This window comes from Orcinus orca, chromosome 3 (assembly GCF_937001465.1).
Source record: "Orcinus orca chromosome 3, mOrcOrc1.1, whole genome shotgun sequence".
NCBI lineage: Eukaryota > Metazoa > Chordata > Mammalia > Artiodactyla > Delphinidae > Orcinus > Orcinus orca.
In genome coordinates this window covers 51,280,302-51,298,538 of record NC_064561.1, presented here as the reverse complement: position 1 = coordinate 51,298,538, position 18,237 = coordinate 51,280,302, and the positions used below count along the sequence as shown (strand labels likewise).

Genomic DNA, 18,237 nt, shown 5'->3' with positions numbered 1-18,237 from the left:
AACTAATAGGATATTGAATGATAGAATTTGTAATGTGCTAATTTTCCTAAAAGTGTCTGATTCTCTAGTCTGTTTTGTTGGGGGCAGGGAGAGTGTGGGTAGTAGGGTAGAACTGGGGAAGAAAGAAAGAAAGATTGTAATGTCTAGTCAGAGCATAAACGTGATTACAATTTCAGGGCCTTTGCTTTGCCCATTTGCATCACATTCATAAGGGCAGTTATTCCACTGAGTAAACTTGGGGCTTTTCCTCTCCTATCTTCTGATGGGGGAAGTTCAGCCATCTTTCTGGAGGAAGAACCAGAGCTGAAGGACATGCCTGAGATGCTCTGGAAAAGCCCACACCGGGCAGGTCGTAACAATTAGTTCCTGGCTTACTTGGCCACAAGTTAATTTCTCTTTCCAGAGACTGAACTTCCCTGACCATTGACAGAAACCTCAGGACCCTCTGCCTAGCCCTTTGGTGCATTTCCAGCAAAGCTCAGGGTGCCTGCGTCTCCCATAGGCCGTGTTGCTGTCAGAAATGGCTCAGAGGAAGATGGAGGTGTGATTAGCTGTAAATGAAGTTCTAAACCACTGGTACATGAAATGAAACTATTTTTTTTCTCTCTCTCTTTCTTCTTCCCCTTTCTTTAACCTGAGCTGCTGATGTAAGTGGATCTAATTTACTTTCCCCGAGAAAACAAAGCAAAATAAAAGGCGGAATGGCAAAAAGATCCCTTTGCAAAGTGTAGCGCTTCTGCTCCTGATAAAAGGGAGTCATTTGCAGCTTTCATGGTGTCAGTATTAATTTCCAAGCAGTCAAAGCCACAGCTAATTTATTTACAGAACAATCTTCTTGCCCAGGAGCTGGGCTGGTGAGGCAGCGGTTTCTAGCCTCCAGCTTTGTTTGTTGACAGGCTGATTTCCCACAAGGCCATTTCCACCTGTGTTTCTGTTGTTTTTAGTGCATGTCTCCCTTTCTACCCCCCGCCCCCCCGCCAGCCACCGCCTCTCCGATGGCTGCTGAAGGGCCTTCTCATCTCCGGTCTCTCTCATCCACTTCCTCCCTCCAGCCCCAAGGCCTCCTGGCAGGCCTTTGCAGTCACTCTGCACTTACCCAGAGTCTCTGCTGGCAAAGTCCCAGGGGGCCCCGCATTTCTTTCTTTCTTTTTTCCCTTTTTTTGTTTCAAGGACAAGATTCAAAAGAGCCTGCTACACACAGGTTGTAGGGTGCACCTTCAGATGTGCCTTCAAATAGGGGCTAAGAAATTTGAATATTTGTGCTCCTGGAAATCAGCCTGTAAAATTGGCCCCCAAAGCCCATTAAATTCTGCAAAATCTCTCAGCTTTGAGGGCTTCGTTATGGAGTCCAAATGGGGACCCCGGCACCTCTCTACCAAAGCATTCATCTCCAAAGATGCCTACAGTTGAAATTATAGAGTGGCTTATTTGGCCTCAGCTCGTTGCATATCAAAGGGTGGGAGGGCAGGAGGGATATGCTTCCGCAGAGCAGTCAAGATGCTTGCTGCCTGCCAGACCCAGACAGGTAATAGATTGAGATGTTTAAAGCACATGTCTCGTGCATGCACGCGTGCCTGCCTCTGCCATTTTATAGCTCTGTCTGCAGGGCGCCATGAAAGAGGTGAGGCATGTTTTAAAGTTAGTGATGGTGCCACGTGGGCACGGAGTGGGAAATAGGTATTAGGTAGCCCATTTTCCAGACTGCGTATTTGCTAAATCAGTAAGGAATATTGAGACCCAAAGAGACATCATCGTAGCTATATAACCTGCACCGAATGTTGCCACCTTGGACCCATGAGGCACTTACTGATTAAGAAATACCAGCGGAAAAGGTGCCTCGCACTAATTTCTCAGCCCCTGCACAGTATACACAACCCATTTTGTGCATCTTTCTTGCAATTGCTATTTTTCCAGATTTAGAGGTATTTATTAGTTGTTTGTGTTTAAAGCTGTTGTGTTTAAAATAGCCATTTATTTGCAAAAGGAAGGACGCCAGAAGGAAAAGCACAAAGCTTTGTCCTTTTGGAACCATACAGTTCATCTGGAAAATTATAAAGAACTGGAGGCCTACCAAGGGGAATTTTGTTCTCTTTGGCGGTTGAACAGAAGAGTATAAGAATAAGAGTATAAGAACTGGCCTGTGGTTTCCATTCCCCCCCCAGTAATTATGGAATCTAAACTAAAAAAGTTTCACTTTGCTAACAGAATCTTCTTTACCTCCCTGCCCCCCTCAAACTCCTGCATCTTCTTTATTCAGATTATTTTCTCCCAAGTCTCTGAGATTTGTTTGCTTACAAGAGCTGTGGGATTCCTGGAGTCTGAAGGTTCAGCCATTTCTCACTTCTCATTCCTGAGCTCTCCGTGACCAAAAACCCTTCTATTTATTTTGAAAGCGGAAACAATGTCATTTCATTCCCTGCATGCATAACTCCAAGATGCCTGAAAGAATTTTCTCAAACTTTCTACTCACTCATCTTTGGGCTGAGACTCATCTTTGGGCTAAACGGAAAGTTTGGGCCCCAAAGGACAATTTTTCCGAGAAGCTGGGAACAGGTAGAGGCAAAGTCGGGTGATGAAACTCATCTGACAGTTGTCATCTCCCCTCTTTGCGTCTCTGGTCTCATTCCTCCCTGTCTCCTGGGGATGCCTTGCTTTTCTCTCCTCTCAATAATGTTAGCAGTTCCTCACTCCCTTCCCGTCGCCTGCTTGTCCTCAGGGATGAAGCAAAGGCTTTAAACCTGTAAACTGTATAAATTTTCTCCAGAATCAACTTGAAACTCAGTTTAAATCGGATGGAGAGAGGCTTTGCTGATGGAAGTGGCAGCCATGTACCCACACGTGTCTGATCGAGCACCCGTGCTGTCGGGGCTGCAGGCTGATCATGTGGGCTAGCAAGCTCTGATGTCTGCAGTCTGGAGTGTCTTGTGTATATTGATATGAAGACTGTTCCCCTTGCAAACTCTGAGAACGTGGGAGGGTGCTAGGTTCTTCCTTCCTTACCCAGTGGATACTGTAGCTCAGGGTCCGTGTTGAGATGCTGAGTCTCCGATGCCGTACGTGATCAGAGGCCCTGTGGAAATGGGCGTAGCTGATGCAGCTTGACGTCCATACCCTCAGATGTACAAGAAACAGAACTCTTCCTTTTTCTAAACTAAGTTTTGGTTTCACAGACGATTCTCCTGATGAGGCAGAAACCTAATCTCTGTCAAGTTGGGCTTTCCTTAGTCCCTCTTCCCCAAGGGTGAGTTTTAGGTCTAGATGATCAGCATGGTTCCCAGAACTTAGGGAGGTCAGCTCAGCAGCATTCTCAGCATCTTTTCTGAGCTGCTGTGGCCTGTGTGGTCCTCACTTGCAACCCCGGCTGGTCGCTGCTGAGGCATCCCTTGTTTTTTTCAGCCTCATCCCACAGCCCTAGCAAGGCACTCGTCTACTCCCGAGGACAGGAGTGCTGTTGGGTGACCAGGTTTCTCACTGAAGCATGGAAATCCCCACCAGGCTGTGTAGACCATCTGCCTCATGCCCCACTGCCCACTCTCTCTCCAGGGGTCTTGGGGCACTCTGAGGAAGCAGAGAACAGAGCCCTTCTCTGGGAACCCTCACATTTCTGCCTCGACACATCCCCTCCACCTCTCCCTTTCCTCAAGTCCAGAGGGACTTTCTGGTCTTCAGGCGAAGCCCAGTTCTCCTGGAGCCTCCTTGCTTGACTCATGATGGCTTTCCCAGACATTTTGTGAATGCCTAGAACCCTCTTTGTAAGGGCTTTTGAAACACAAAAGCCTGAAAGAAACTTCTTTTTTCTTTGCTGTGAATCCTGTCACCGTCATTTTAAGAACCTGCGACTTGGACTGTTGTGTGGGAATGGTATGAAGAAGGGAAATCTGGAAGAAAAGAGAAATGTGCAGCCACTGTAAACCAGCTATCCCCCCTTTTTTAATATTCGTTGCAGCTAATTAACCAGCTTAATTCACCTGTCCTTTGTTTAGAGACCGTTTAAATAACTTCTCTATCATACCAAGAGCCAGTGACAATAGTGTACGTAGTTAATGCTGGTGATGACCAGGATCATCTTACTAAGTAGTTCCTTTTTTTTTTTTTTTTTTGTGGTACGCAGGCCTCTCACTGTTGTGGCCTCTCCCGTTGCGGAGCACAGGCTCCGGACGCGCAGGCTCAGCGGCCATGGCTCACGGGCCCAGCCGCTCCGCGGCACGTGGGATCTTCCCGGACCGGGGCACGAACCCGTGTCCCTTGCATCGGCAGGCGGACTCTCAACTACTGCACCACCAGGGAAGCCCTAAGTAGTTCCTTTTAACAGTCTTTCAGATCATTTACATGGCAGGTTATAGTCTTTGAATTAGCACTGTCATGAGCTTTGGAATCAGACCCAGTACTGCACTCACCTAACAGCTCATTGGCCTTACGCAACTTAAAGAACTTCTCTAAGCTTCCAGGTCCTTGGGTGAATTACATTAGTGTTATTAGGTGATGTAGATGAACTAAGATGTGCACAACACCTAGCACGTAGTAAATATTTATTATTCATCTTCTATTTCTACACATTACCACGGAACAGATTACTTCTTATGAGAGCACATCTGTAGCGTAAGAGCTCAGAATATGAAGTGAAATGGAATGAAGGTGGTAATTTATAGCCAAAATTAAAGGGTGGCAGAGAGAGAAATTCTTCTGGTCATCTCACTGGATGAACAGACTGATTGAGAGGAAGAACAGTAGATCAATTTTCTAAGTTAATTTTTCTTTAATTTATATCCCATCCGTTTAAAATTGGGAATGATATTCAATGTATTACATTGAATAGGGGATGCTGTTTGTAACATTTTGTGGTTGAAGTTTAAATTTTCTCCTGAGCTCCCTAGAAGGCAAAGTAAAAAGGGAAACACATTATATAGTCTACATTATTAGAAGGGAGAGGCATATAAAAATGTCATGAATGATATAAGGGAAATGAAAATTTCTTCCTCATCTTGACCTTATTTTTATGTTGTCAGCCTGTGGACTAGAGAGATTAAAAGAAGTTGGATAGGGAGAGGCATAGAAGACAGGTTACAGAATTAAATTTCTCTCTCTGAAATGAATAGGGGCCAACTCAGAAAAAAATTCTCCTTAGATCTAGAGCTATTTAAAATAAAAAGAAGAAGGAGGAGGAGAAGGACAGAGCCTCAGAAAGTCTCTCAGAAGCTTTGGAGGCACTATGTTGCTTCATGAACTCCACGGGAGCCCTTTCTAGCATCTTTGCTTACAGGTGCAGCCTTGGGGAAACCCCTGCCAATTGTCATACAGTACCAGTAAATCCTGGGAAATTAAGTTTTAATTCTTGATCCACTTAGGCAAGTGCTGGGCCTCAGTTCTCTATGGAAAAATAGTAGTCATAACCTCCCCCTAAAATAATTCCTGACACCTATATTGCACCAGGCACTGTAATAGACACTGAGGATGCAATAGTGAGCATGACAGACATGGCTTCTGTCCTTGTGGTACCGACATTCTAATGGGAGAGACAAGCAAACAGACAAATAAAATAATCGGAGCTCGGGCTAAGTACTGGAAGACTGAAACATAGGGCTTGAGGTGGGAGCCATCTGGACTGGAGAAGGGTTGAGATTTGGGAGATTCAGGGATAGTCCCTTTGAGAAAGTGACATGTGAGCCAAGACCTTAAGGATAAGAAGATAGCAGATATACAAAGAGAAAGGGAAAAAAAATCCTTCCAGACAGAGGAAAGAACAAGGTCAAAGGTCGTATAGTCGGAAAGAGCATGGCATATCGCTAGAGCCTAATGAGCCAAGGGGAGACCTGTACGAGATATGTTTGGAGAGATAAACAGGGCTCCTATCCTATAATGCTCAGTGGCCAAAAGAGGCAGGTGTTTCCTTCTAAGTGTGATGGGAAGCTATTGAAAGGTTTTAAGATGGAGAATTACATGGTCTGATTTGGGATTTAAGCAGACCACACTTGCTGCAAATGGCAAGCAGAATAAGAAGAGATGCCGAGAGGCAGTCAGGGAGGGCCACCCTCTCTTGCCTTGAAATAGCCGCAAGCATTCCCCGGTGTCCAGACTCTACCAGGACAGCTTCTCTCATAGCTGGGCCGAGTTCTGGGAAGGAGGAGCCTAGATCTGCCTGTTTGCTAATTAACTGTTCTGATCCCTCCAGGGAATTCTGTCCGTATATTATTGGGTACATCATTAAACTGACTTCAAAAATTAGGAATTACATGGGCTTTCTAAAACTGACATATTTTAATATTTCTTGGATATTATTTTGTGAAAACCTCTCAATGAGAAGGACTTTTTAGATTCAACTCTTCAGCTTTAAAAATTCCTGTGACAGGACTTCCCTGGTGGTCCAGTGGTTAAGACGCCACGCTTCTAATGCGGGGTGCACAGGTTCCATCCCTGGTTGGGGAAGTTCCACATGCCATGTGGCATGGCAAAAAAAAAAAAAAATTCCTGTGAGAAATCTTTGTTCTCACTGCCCCGGAAACTAGGGGATCACAAAAAGGGAGTGAGAACGTCAACTCTCGTACTAGGGTAGAGATGGGGGGGTCTGGGGCCAGCTCTGCCCTTGATATATGACTTTAGTCTGCCCCTTCCTGAGTCTCTTCATCTTGTAAGGGCATTGTAAAAATAATCTCTAAGGCTATCCCTTCAGCTCATAAAGGTCTATGGTTCTTTGGCCTTGGATCAGCGCAAAGATCGAGGTTGATCATTAGCAACTGATTTTTCTGAGTGTGAGACTAGTAGCAAATAGCGGTCCTCTTACTGTGTTTTTTTGGTCCCTTTTTCTGACACCCCATTTTTGGGTTTAACATGTCCAGAATCTCCTTTGAAGGCAATTAATTTTCAACCCCTTCCTTCCCACCCCCTAATCCACCAAATAAAGGTGTTCAAAGGTGGTTATATGGGCAATAGTCTTTGCTTGGGCTGATATGTGAGAAACACACCCTGCGTGTGTTTCTGGGGCTTCACTTGCTGGTTTCTTCATTCTGCTGGACACCTTCTGCAAAATGTGATCAATGGCATGAGTTCTTTTGCTGTTCCCACAACCCACAAATCAAGCTCTTAATAGCACAATAAAATCATGAGATTTGGGATTTTAAAAAGTGATTGCATTGTTCGGATGCTAATGAGACATATATCTGAAACAATTGATTAAAGACTATGGAAAGAAGGTCTGGACACAACATGCAAGGTGGCTAATTTACAGAGGTGTGGAGCATTCCAGATAACAGAATGTCAGGCACCTTTACTTCAAAGAAATGTATTTAAAATAGCCTGCTTTTCCTTACGTATTTTCCCATGAAATATTGGGACACCAATGGAGTGAGTACAAGCAAGAGAGCTAAGTGATTCTCCCATCAGGATCCTTCTGTCTGCCAGGTTAGAGCCAACATATGTACCAAGCTGGCAGGCCAAGTGTCTCCAGTATGTTTCTAGAATGTGTTGTGCAGTCGATAATAAATAACTTCTAAGTTGTGTGATTACATAATGATAGCCACGTTCATTCACCTGTCTATCAAAGGAACTATACTTGAGTTTGAGCTCCTTTCCCCTGGGCCCGTGAAGCAAAGCATTAGCTTGGAGTCTTTAAAATTCCTAGCAACCCTGGGCTAAGTGCGCTGGGGTGGAACATAGTCCCTTTTGCTTAGTAATCCATTAGTTAATGGGTGTGAGCCCATCAGCTTTCTATTTATTCCTTAAGCCATTAAGGTTCACCTGCTGTGCAGGAGACTAGACTTGACAAAAAAGAGTGATAGTTGAAATAAAATAAATATCAAGCCTTACAAGATCTGATGGGTATTGTTTAAAACATAATGGGCTCCATGGAAAGGTAAAGGTGAACCAACCATTACGAGTTGACACGTAGCATCCTGGGCAAGATGCGGCAAACAGAACTCTTCCTTGGTTCTAGCCCAGAGGTGCTCACTAGTGGAGGAGAGTCATCAGTATTTGAGAACTGTCTTCCAAGTGCCCCCCAATATTTGTCTGCAGTGTCTACCTAAGTGTCTTGGAAGCTGGTTGATAAATTTCTCAGTCAACCTTTCAATGGCTTTTTTTTTTTTTTTTAACAACCCTTTAGACAAAAACCAGACTCCTTACCACGTAGCTCTTTGTGATCTGGGTCTTGCCGTCTGTACAGCTTCATCTTTCACCTGTCTTTCCCTTGTTCCAGCCACAGTGATCTCTCTCAGGTCCTTTGCACATGACATTCATTCTTCCTGTAATGTTCTTTCTTGCCATATTCATCCTTCAGATCTCAGCTTGAACAACATTTTTTCAGAGGAAGCTTTCCTTGATGGTTCAAAGAAAGTCGGTCTTTAGATGATCTCTTGGTTTCCTGTCCTCCTACATGGCCCCTAGAAGGGTTTAACATACTGCATTTAGTCACATATATATCTTACTAAGGTCTGCCTCTCTTACTAAATGGAAAGCTTCCTGAAGCAAAGACCATTTCTGGCTTAGCTCACCATGGTTCTCCCAGCACCTAGCATACTGCCAGTTGAATAAAGAAACCAATTCAACCTTGAGAGATCTCCATGGACCAAAAATGCAGAGTTACATTGATAGCTATTGAGAAAGATAGCTTGACGTTTCTTGGGTTTTATTCCTTACAGTTAAGGTTTATTTTGTGGTGCCTAGTTTTGACTTCATCAGTTTCCATCATTATCTCCAATAATTATCACTTTGCCCTATATAGACAACGTTATCAGCAATTTAAGATGGATATACAGGAATTAACACCGTGGTCTTCTGCTCATCACAAGTCAGTCTAGAAGACTGTCTCCCAGATTACTTGTCCTCCTGAATCATTACTTGGAAATGATTCTACTTCCTGCTTTCGTCCAGAAATCACTAAATCAGAGTCCATACGATATGGGTGTTCCCAATGAGTTATAACTATCTCTGATCAAAGATACCCTTTAAACTAATGATACCAGTATTTTGAAGCATTATTGAAGGCAAAAAACAATGTCTTCATAATATCCCCAGTGCAGTCTAAGCTTGTGAGAATTACAGACTCTTTGAGAGAGAAAGAAACTTTAGATCAAAGGGCATCTATTTATCATTACTATGTGTCAGGAATAGTTCTAGGCACTTGACTATGAGGCAGTAAATAAAAATATTTACAAATAGACAAATATGTAAATGAGATAATTCCAGAAAGAAAAAGAGGCTATGAAGAAAATAATAAGTGGTGATGTCAGAGAGGATGACTAAAAGCACCTGCTTTAATTGGGTGTTCAGGGTCATTTAGGTTCATATGGTCCAAATTCTATGCAAGAGCAGGAATTGCTGTGTCAGCTGTTGCCACAATAATGCAGACCAGAGCCATCTGAGCATGCCCCATGGCTTCCATTTACATCATATCCATTGACATTCCATTGGTCCAAGCAAGTCATATGGCTAACCCAACATCAATGAGTTGGGGTACTATACTCCACCCACATTCTGCCTCCTTGAAGTAGATTCTTAGACAACTGTTTTTTCCACAGCTGTTGGCTCTGCCTTTGGGAGACTCACTCTTTTTCATTTATTCTGTAGTCATTTCTGAAAGGGCAAGGAAAGGGTTTTTCCTTCTCAGTAACTGAGAAACTTTCTCAGCCTGCTTCCTGCCTGTTAGAAATGTGAGTGACTCAGATGTCTTTTTACATCTCTAATGGACACAATCTCTTCTAATCCAGCATGGCTACGTAACTGCCAATACAACTGTCTCAAAAACTGAGTGGACTGTTTATGTATTGAATTCCACTGAATTCTGTTCACTGAAGCCATACTCATAATTCTTGTCAAAAATGCCTTTCTTTTTAGAGGTAATTGTGCTTCTTAATTGGGACATCTCAGGCTTCTGTGTGATCTTTCTGGGAGGCTCTTCATCCAGCTGAAGGAATCCACTTAGTCTTTTCAGAGGTCTTAACGAAGACTGTGGTGGCCACGTTCTTGGTTTAGACTATGTTCCTGAGCTGTATCTTAATGGCTATGTCCCTGTTTTGGTCTTTCCCTTTAGGCTGTATTTTACTTAGAGGATATTTTACTGGATGAAGAGTCTAGAGATGAAAAACAGTATCGTTTTCCAACACAGCATGTGCCCAGTTTTCTGAGTTCTCCGCATTCTTTCTTAATTGTGTTTGTAAACTGGACCGTTTTTTTCTGAGCTCATCTCTTTCATGTAGCACCTTGTCAAATGTGGCTACCTACAGCCAGCTCAGGCTTTTAATATTTCATTTCCAAATCTCCTTACTCCACTCCCGGTCTCCTGTCTAGATTATCTCGGGGACTCCCTTTACTACATGTTTTACTAAATTCTTACTAAATGTTTCCTCGGTTGTATAACACAGGTCGTGATTCTCCCAACCTCCCATTGGTTCCTCACCACCCACCACTGAGTTTTAAACTAATTTTTTTTTTCAGTTTTTTCTTATAACTGCACCCACTTCTAGGCTGCTATTTCAGTGTCAATCAGCTATTGCCACAATAATGTCACATGACAAATCACTACAAAGCTCAAGGGTTTACAACCACAGCAAGTTTTAAGTCTCACCCTTGCAGATTTGCAGGGCAGTAGATCTAAGGAACAGCTGATATTGTCAGCATGGCTGGGTGACTCTGCTTCAGGCTGAGGGTCAGTGAAGCTCAGCTCTGAGATGTCAGTGGCCTCTGGTCTGTGCTGTGTGTAGACACTTCAGGATCCAGGTTGACATTTCAACAGCTTTCTGGAGGAAACTCTCCTCCTGGCAGATCTCTGGAGTGTAAGAACCCAGTCAGAATTCACAATCACATCTATGGCCTCTGCCTGTATCATGTCAGCTCATGTTCCATGGACCTCAGCAAGTCACATGTCCAGGCCCAGCATCAGTAAGATGAGCAGGCAGACAGCATCCAGGCCAGTTTCCCTCACAGGGCTCTTCTCAACATGTAATTATACGTTTGCTTATTAATTTCCTTTTTTGTGTGCTGAATTATTGCCCACGTCCAACTGCTCTTACACTCATTTCCTAGCATAATGACTGGCACATACTAGGCCCTTACATATTAGAGTGAGAGAGCAAAGAAGGGATAAGTGATTTCAAGAGATTTCTTGTTCTGAGGCAGATAGGCTTCTAATAGTCCATCCCATAACTGTGTCAATCATGTCTAAATTTCATCTAATTTCACCTAAGCCTGTTTCACTTATCTTTTTTGAACTATGAAAGGGCTTAGCAGGTTCACACGTCATGAAATGACTTACGGATGCCAACATATAAGAAATATTTCTTTACTCTCTTCCTTATGTCCTCGAGTTACCCATCTCAACCTCTGTCTTGTCTCATCCTCAGCATCAGTGCTAGGTCCTTGCCCTGCAAATTTATTGCCCAGAGTCCCCTTCCTTTGACATATGACGGTATTCAGAATGATTCTTCTTCTTTCCTGTCTGGAACTCACTGGTACCTACTGTGGTACCAAAGTATAATGATTTGGGGGATCTTTGTTTTTCTTGTACTTATGACACGCATCAGCCACACATCATCTTCTGGTTTGATTTAGGATCTGTTGGGATAGTTTTTTCTTGTTAAAGGAGGAATCCTTTCTTGAGGTGGCACTTTGGATGCCAGGGATACTATACTGTTAGCTTTTAAGCAGTAGGAAGGACTTGCAAGAACTTTGTTTAAATCAAGCATATATATCATAGTGTTGCATATAATATCAAGAAATAGGAAACAACTTAATGTCTATCAGTCTGAAATCAGTTAAACATATTATGATCTATCTATCTATCTATCTGTCCATCCATACACACACACACATACACACACACACACACACACACACACACACACACACACACACAGTGGAATCACAATGTCTAACATTGACAGACTGGCTAATATGTTCCAGGCACTGAATGATAACTCATTATGTGGCTTATTTAACATTATCTTCTTAGATACCTTTTAAGGTAAATACTCTTATTATCAGTTCTTTTTTATAGATGAGAAGCTGAGGATTAGAAAATTTGAGTGACTTCTTTTTTTGGAGTCATTTTCAATATCTACTGATTATTGGGTTAATTCATTCCATAGATAGAGTAACTGTTGTGCCCATATGTCTTAAATAAATGGCCTTCAAGGTCCAGCAGGGACCCTCCGTCCTCATACAAAGTTGGTGAGTAATTCAGTTTTAGTTGAGGACAATTACACCCCTGTTTCATGACCCTTATGAGAATTTAATAAACATATTCCATAAAGTTAATAGAATATCACCTTATGTAAAAATAGGCCCCCAGCAAGGGAATGCCAGGTGCCATTCATACCACCTCCTTGATTTTCCTGGACATGAGCTTGTGCCACAGTATACGGTGCTTGTGGGAAGAAATGGGAGCTCAGGGTTGGCCTTTCCAGTTGAGCACTTTGGGCTGTGGTGGTTTCTAGGGCATGAAGTGTGGGTAGGGATGTTTACCTTTGAATTATAAAGAGCAATATTGGGGACCCCTAACCTTTCATCTGGTTTCAGCTGCTTTTGAAGGATTAAAGAAAATTTCACCACATCCCTAGAATCCCATGCAATAAATCCATGGGGCAGGCAGGAGTAAAGGTAAAGAGAAGGAGAGGGTCTCCCCGGAGGTGTACCGGAATCAGTAAGGTAATGGCTCTGCTTGAAGAGCTACCAGTGAACTGAACGCTGATCAGGACTGTTGCATAGACAGAGAGGAAGGAAACCATGTTGGAAAGCAGAAGAAAAGGACACGACAGAGGAGGGAGGTGAACTGAGAAGGGGCAGCATTCTGTAGGAAAGGCTCGAATGGCACCAGCCCTGCCCTCCGGGTGGCCTGCTTGTGTCTGGAATGCTGTCTGCGCCACCCCCAGCTTGGCCCTGCTGACTTCTGCTCCTTCAGGTCTTCGCTCAAACAGGAGCACATCTGTGACTCTCGCTCTATGTGCTCATGGCTCCCTATCCTTGCCCCTGAAAGTACAACACGTCAAACATTATTAACAAGGAAGTGTTTACGGACTTTCCCCTCTTCCCAGCTTGCCAGAGGAAATCATGCTTGGCCAGTCCAATATCTCCCCTTTCCCCAGCTCTGCTAAAGGAGAAAGATTTTCTTGCTGGAAGAAAGACTTAATGCAATGAGAGAAAGAAAATAAAGCATTGAGAGACATGGGGAAAGTGAGGAGGTAAAAAGAAAAATCATGCAAACTCAGAATAGGCTTTTATCAGATGGATTGAGAACAATAGCGTCTGAGTAAGGTGAGGAGTAGGGAAAAGGATGGTAGAAGAAAGAGAATTTTAGTAGGTATTGCTGTGGACTTTACATTTAGGTTCTTTTTTACTGGCCTTTAAGGGATTTGAACAAGGAATCCATTTCTTTTTAATTAAAGGTGGGTGTTGAAGTAGGCTTGAATGTGTGCAGAGATAGAGCCACATGCTTGCTCTGATATATTAGGGTTACAGCAGCATTTATCACAGTATGAAATGATGTTCCTGTGATTCTTCGATTCATATCAAAGAATCCTCCTTGGGTAGTAATGGGGGAAGGAAATGGGTCTATTTAACATACAGTCAAACCCCAGCCCTTAGCACAGTGCTTGACACAGAGAAGGTCCGTGGTAAGAATATACTGAATAGGCAAATGTGTGAGAGAAGGCATGGCTATTGGTTCTAATTCATTTCTCCTTGCTCTCCCTCATTTTATGGCCGTGACTTTCCTGGCAGAATCCCACCCAGATCTATGTTATTGAATGAATCAACTTCGTGGGACTCCCTCCTTTCTGTTGACTCTTTTGTGGAGTACTGGATTCTCCTTATAGCATAATTCCCTGTGCAAGATATTTCCTGCAGAAGGTCAACTCTCAGGCCTGTGGTTCATTCCAGGGCTCGGAACGTTCCTTCTTAATATAGAATGTGGAAATTCTACAATCAGTGGGAAAAAAGTATGCCAAGTAGATAAAAATCAGTCCCACTGTAGCATAACTCTCCAGAGAGAAGAGAGAAAACTGCTTGATGCTTGAGTTAAAAAAAAAAGTAGCAAAATATTTCCAGTTCCGGAAACTGAATTTCATTCCTAATGTAAATATAGAAGCCTCTGGAGAAGAGGATCATACTTGGAAGAGGGAAGGAAAGCAAAGGGAACAGTAGGAAGGGATTTCACCGTCAAGCTTTGTAGCTCAATAGCAGGGAAACAGCCCAAATAGAGAAATCGACCATTTCTTTAATAGCGGTTGCCTCAGTCAGAAAACTGAGTTTTATCTTGACTTTTTCCTCTCCTTCAATCCCCACATTGCATCAGTCACCAAATCCTAGTGGTTCTATCCACTAAATATTTTTTTATTGGGATGTACTTGACGTTTACCATGGCATAAGTTTAAGGTATACACCATGTTAATTGCAATATGATTGTCACCATAGCACTAGCTAACACCTCCATCTCATCACATAATTATTTCATTTTGTGGTGAGAACATTTAAGACCTAGTCTCTTAGCAACTTTGAAGTATACAATACAGTATTGTTGACTATAATCACGATACTAAATATGTCTAATCCTATCTATTCTCCTTCTTTCCATTCTTATGGTCCAAGCTATGCATTTTTGCCTTGCCCATGGTAATGGCCTCCTAATTTTTCTCTTTCCCCTCTGCCTCTCTCCAATTCATTCTCTAGGTAGCTACAAGGATACTTGTAAAATATGTGTTCGATCCCTTGTTTACAGTGTTTAAGACTCCCCACTACTCATCATTGCAGCAAACATCTATTGTAATATGGATAATAAGAGAATAGAGATGAAGAAGAAGAGAAAGACACAGACACCTCTTTAGAGAGGACTTGCTATAAAACGGAGCAGAAGGATGATGGGCAGACTGAGAGCAAAGTGAGGTCAAGGAGTTTTTTCTTTTTCCCTAAGATGAGATAATATGTGTGGACTGATTAGATAGCAATATTGAGGAAGAAGAAATGGAGATGTTGGAGGGAGAGGATGATAATTCAGGAGCAACGTTCTTGAGAACGTGAGTGATTTGGAGCCTGCTAGGACAGGCATGGCCATGAGCATGGTGTGCCAGAAAGAGTTTACTTCTCTGGATGTCTATTTAAAAATGAACTTTTTGACGAGGGCGTTTTGGCAAGGCAAAAGGAGATTTTTCAAAAAAGTGATCTGTATATTTAACATTGACATGGCTACTGTAGGATATAGAGTTTTCTCACAATTATATATTCCATTTCCCCAGATTACTATTCCTTTTGATTAATTTAATGTTGATTTTCTCCTACAGCCAGCTCCAGAGGCATTGAGCATGGCCTTCTATGCCCTGCTTTCCCTTACCTGCCTGGAGAGCGTCTATTTGCACCCCTCAGGCAGGCCCTTCTTTACAGCCTTCCTTGACCTAGTTCTAGGACTTAGCAGTAGGACCCTCAAGTCAAGCTGGGTAAACATCTCCTTTAGTAACTTGTCTTTTGGCCAGAAGTCCCAAACTGACATTCTTAGAGGCTCGTGCACTTTCTTTTTTTGCCCAATGCAGTGTTTTGAAAGCACCACTTTTGGATTAGATGACAACATTTAAAAAATGAGAATTTCACAGCAAAAAAAAAAAAAAAATTCAATAATATATCTGGCATTCTTGAAAAATGAAAGATGGGCGTCACTGGGGCCACATTCCCATGTGGGAACAAGTGCCTGGAGCAAGCGAGGTGTTCCTTGTCTGTTCTTACCCCAGCTCACCCACTTCATGGTTTACCAGCATGGTCCCTGTGGACAAATACGGTGCATTGAGTTTATGAGCTATGCTTGAGGCCCTACAGGCTGGACCTATGACTGGTTTGTCTAGTGCATCCTAGCATCTAGTGCAGTGCCAAGCACATAGTAGGTCCTCAGTATGTGTTCTGAATTGAACTTCCCAAGCTCCACGGTGCCATCCTGCACATTCGCATACTCTACAGACACAGTCTTCCTGTTCCTGAATGGGCCATATGCACGCCCAGAGCCCAGCTCCTTACATCTGCCCTCATTCCCTCTGCTTAAGGTGCCCACCCCACCTGCTTACCTCATCCTTCACGTATCATCTTAGGTGTCACTTTCTCTGGAAACCTTCCCCAACCTACAGGTTAAATCAGATCCCACTGTAATATACTTTCAGAGCATTCTAGACTTCTTCTTCATTGCCATCATCGGTTTGTTAGTTTAGACTTGTACAGTGGCTTAATGTCTCCTTGCCTCGCTCAACTGTAAGATCCGTGAGGGGAGGATCGGTGTTGCAGTGCTTGTTATAGAATCCACCAGGCCTCACCTGGTGCCAGATGTACAATAAACCCTCAAGGTCTACATGAATGAATGGATGCTTCCAGGAAACAGGCCTTAAGGAAAGTAGAAACCAGTGTGTAGATGTGTGGATGTCTGTTTTATTCTGTGGAGCATTATGACATGACTGTTTTGCCCTAAACATTCTAAACTGCTTTGAGTATAGATTTCTCTTGTCTGAGATTATGAGTGTCCTGAGGGCAGGGGCCTCTTGTTCATTCTTTTTTTGATCTTCTGCATCTAATACGGAGACCTGCACCTGATACAGAATTCCAAAAATGTATATTGTATGACCAAACTAATCAACATAGATTTCTTTTAAAGAAGATAGTAGCTTCTCTACTTATTAACTTATTCATTACCGTCTTTCATTACCTCAGATTGGGCTCTATCCAGAGCAAAAGTGTATCAGCAATGCACACTTACAAATGATCGTGAGGTGGTTGTAGGACGACCTATTAGCTCTGGTCATCAAGTTTCTGTTGGTCCATGGCCTATTTGCTGAGTTTTCAAGGCATTTTACAAGCATCATTAACCTTATTCTGTCCAGTAATTGCAAAAGTAGGGAAAGCATTGAATGTGCAATTGGAAAGCCTTATGATGATGATGGAACTTAAAGTGAAATCGTTTTACAGGAGCAGGGACCTATTGGGTGTTTGTAGAATGTTTGACTCCAGATAAATTTTTTTTTTTTTTTTTTTTTTTTGCGGTACGCGGGCCTCTCACTGCTGTGGCCTCTCCCGTTGCAGAGCACAGGCTCCGGACGCGCAGGCTCAGCGGCCATGGCTCACGGGCCCAGCCGCTCCGCGGCATGTGGGATCCTCCCGGACTGGGGCAGAAACCCGTGTCCCCTGCGTCGGCAGGCGGACTCTCAACCACTGCGCCACCAGGGAAGCCCGACACCCCACCAGGGAAGCCCGACACCAGATAAATTTGGTTTTATCCAACAGGAAAAGTGTCATATCCACATGGGATTTAAAACTATAGATCATAGAAGTTTCTGTGTTCACACATGCCTCCTCATCAATGAGCCAGGGCACATAATTAATTGACCAGAAGTCTCGCTGGGATTAATTAGCAGATGTATGTGAAGAGCTTGGTTCAGACTTGCAGCACGGAGGATGGCTTTCCAGAGTGGCCAGATCCTGGAATCATAATTCAGTCACTTCCGGGGGATCTCATTGCTTGCCTAGTGTAATCCTTGGGGCCCTTGGCCTCTCCTTGGGCCAGTATGGGCACTGCGCGTCCACCTGCTGCCAGCAGAGGGCAGCAGTACGCTGTGTGTGTTCAATTTGCATCCCAGATTAGCAAATCCCCAAGGATTGACAAAGAGGGAAAGTGGGTGTCCCCAGACTACTCTTGCTGCTTTTCTCTGGGTGTCAGCACTGTCCTGAGTAATTGCAAACACAGACCTTTTACATTATGTTGGACTCGGACTCATCTGAAATAGAGAAATGAATACACAACTAGGAGCTGCCATCACAGACAGGAAGTAACTTTAATTAAATATTGTGAAAGTTGAAAAGTTTTTACAGCTTGAATGTTTGCAAAAAAAAAAAAATTATAACAATCTCTACAGTAGTTAGGTTCTCTAACAATTGAACTGTACAGTGTGTGTCTATTCCAAAAGTTTGATAAGAAGGTGAAAGGTTAGATTTAGAGATGACTTCATTAAGCTGCATCCTAGTACAATGTGAGGCCAGGGCATGTTCTGCAATCCAGTCATCCAGAAGCTGTATTCCACCACCCCCCCACCCCCCACCCCCCGCCCCCAACTGAAATCTTAATTGAATTCGCTATTTCATTTTCTTCTTAAAGCCATATTCTGTATTTAGGGTAACATCTTTTACTTGTAAAAAGTTCTGTGTAGAAGAGAGAGGGTCAGAGGGCCAGAACGTCTTTTCATCTAATCCGTATCAATAGAGGCAACAAAACACAAATTATACACATTTTAA

At 43.2% G+C, this 18,237-nt stretch overlaps 1 long non-coding RNA gene across 1 annotated transcript in view; it reads left to right on the top strand.

Moving 5' to 3' along the window:
• LOC117197050 (uncharacterized) overlaps positions 1-18,237 on the top strand; it is a 465,520-nt gene that overhangs the window by 421,706 nt on the left and 25,577 nt on the right. The gene's annotated exons all lie outside the window — the stretch shown is intronic.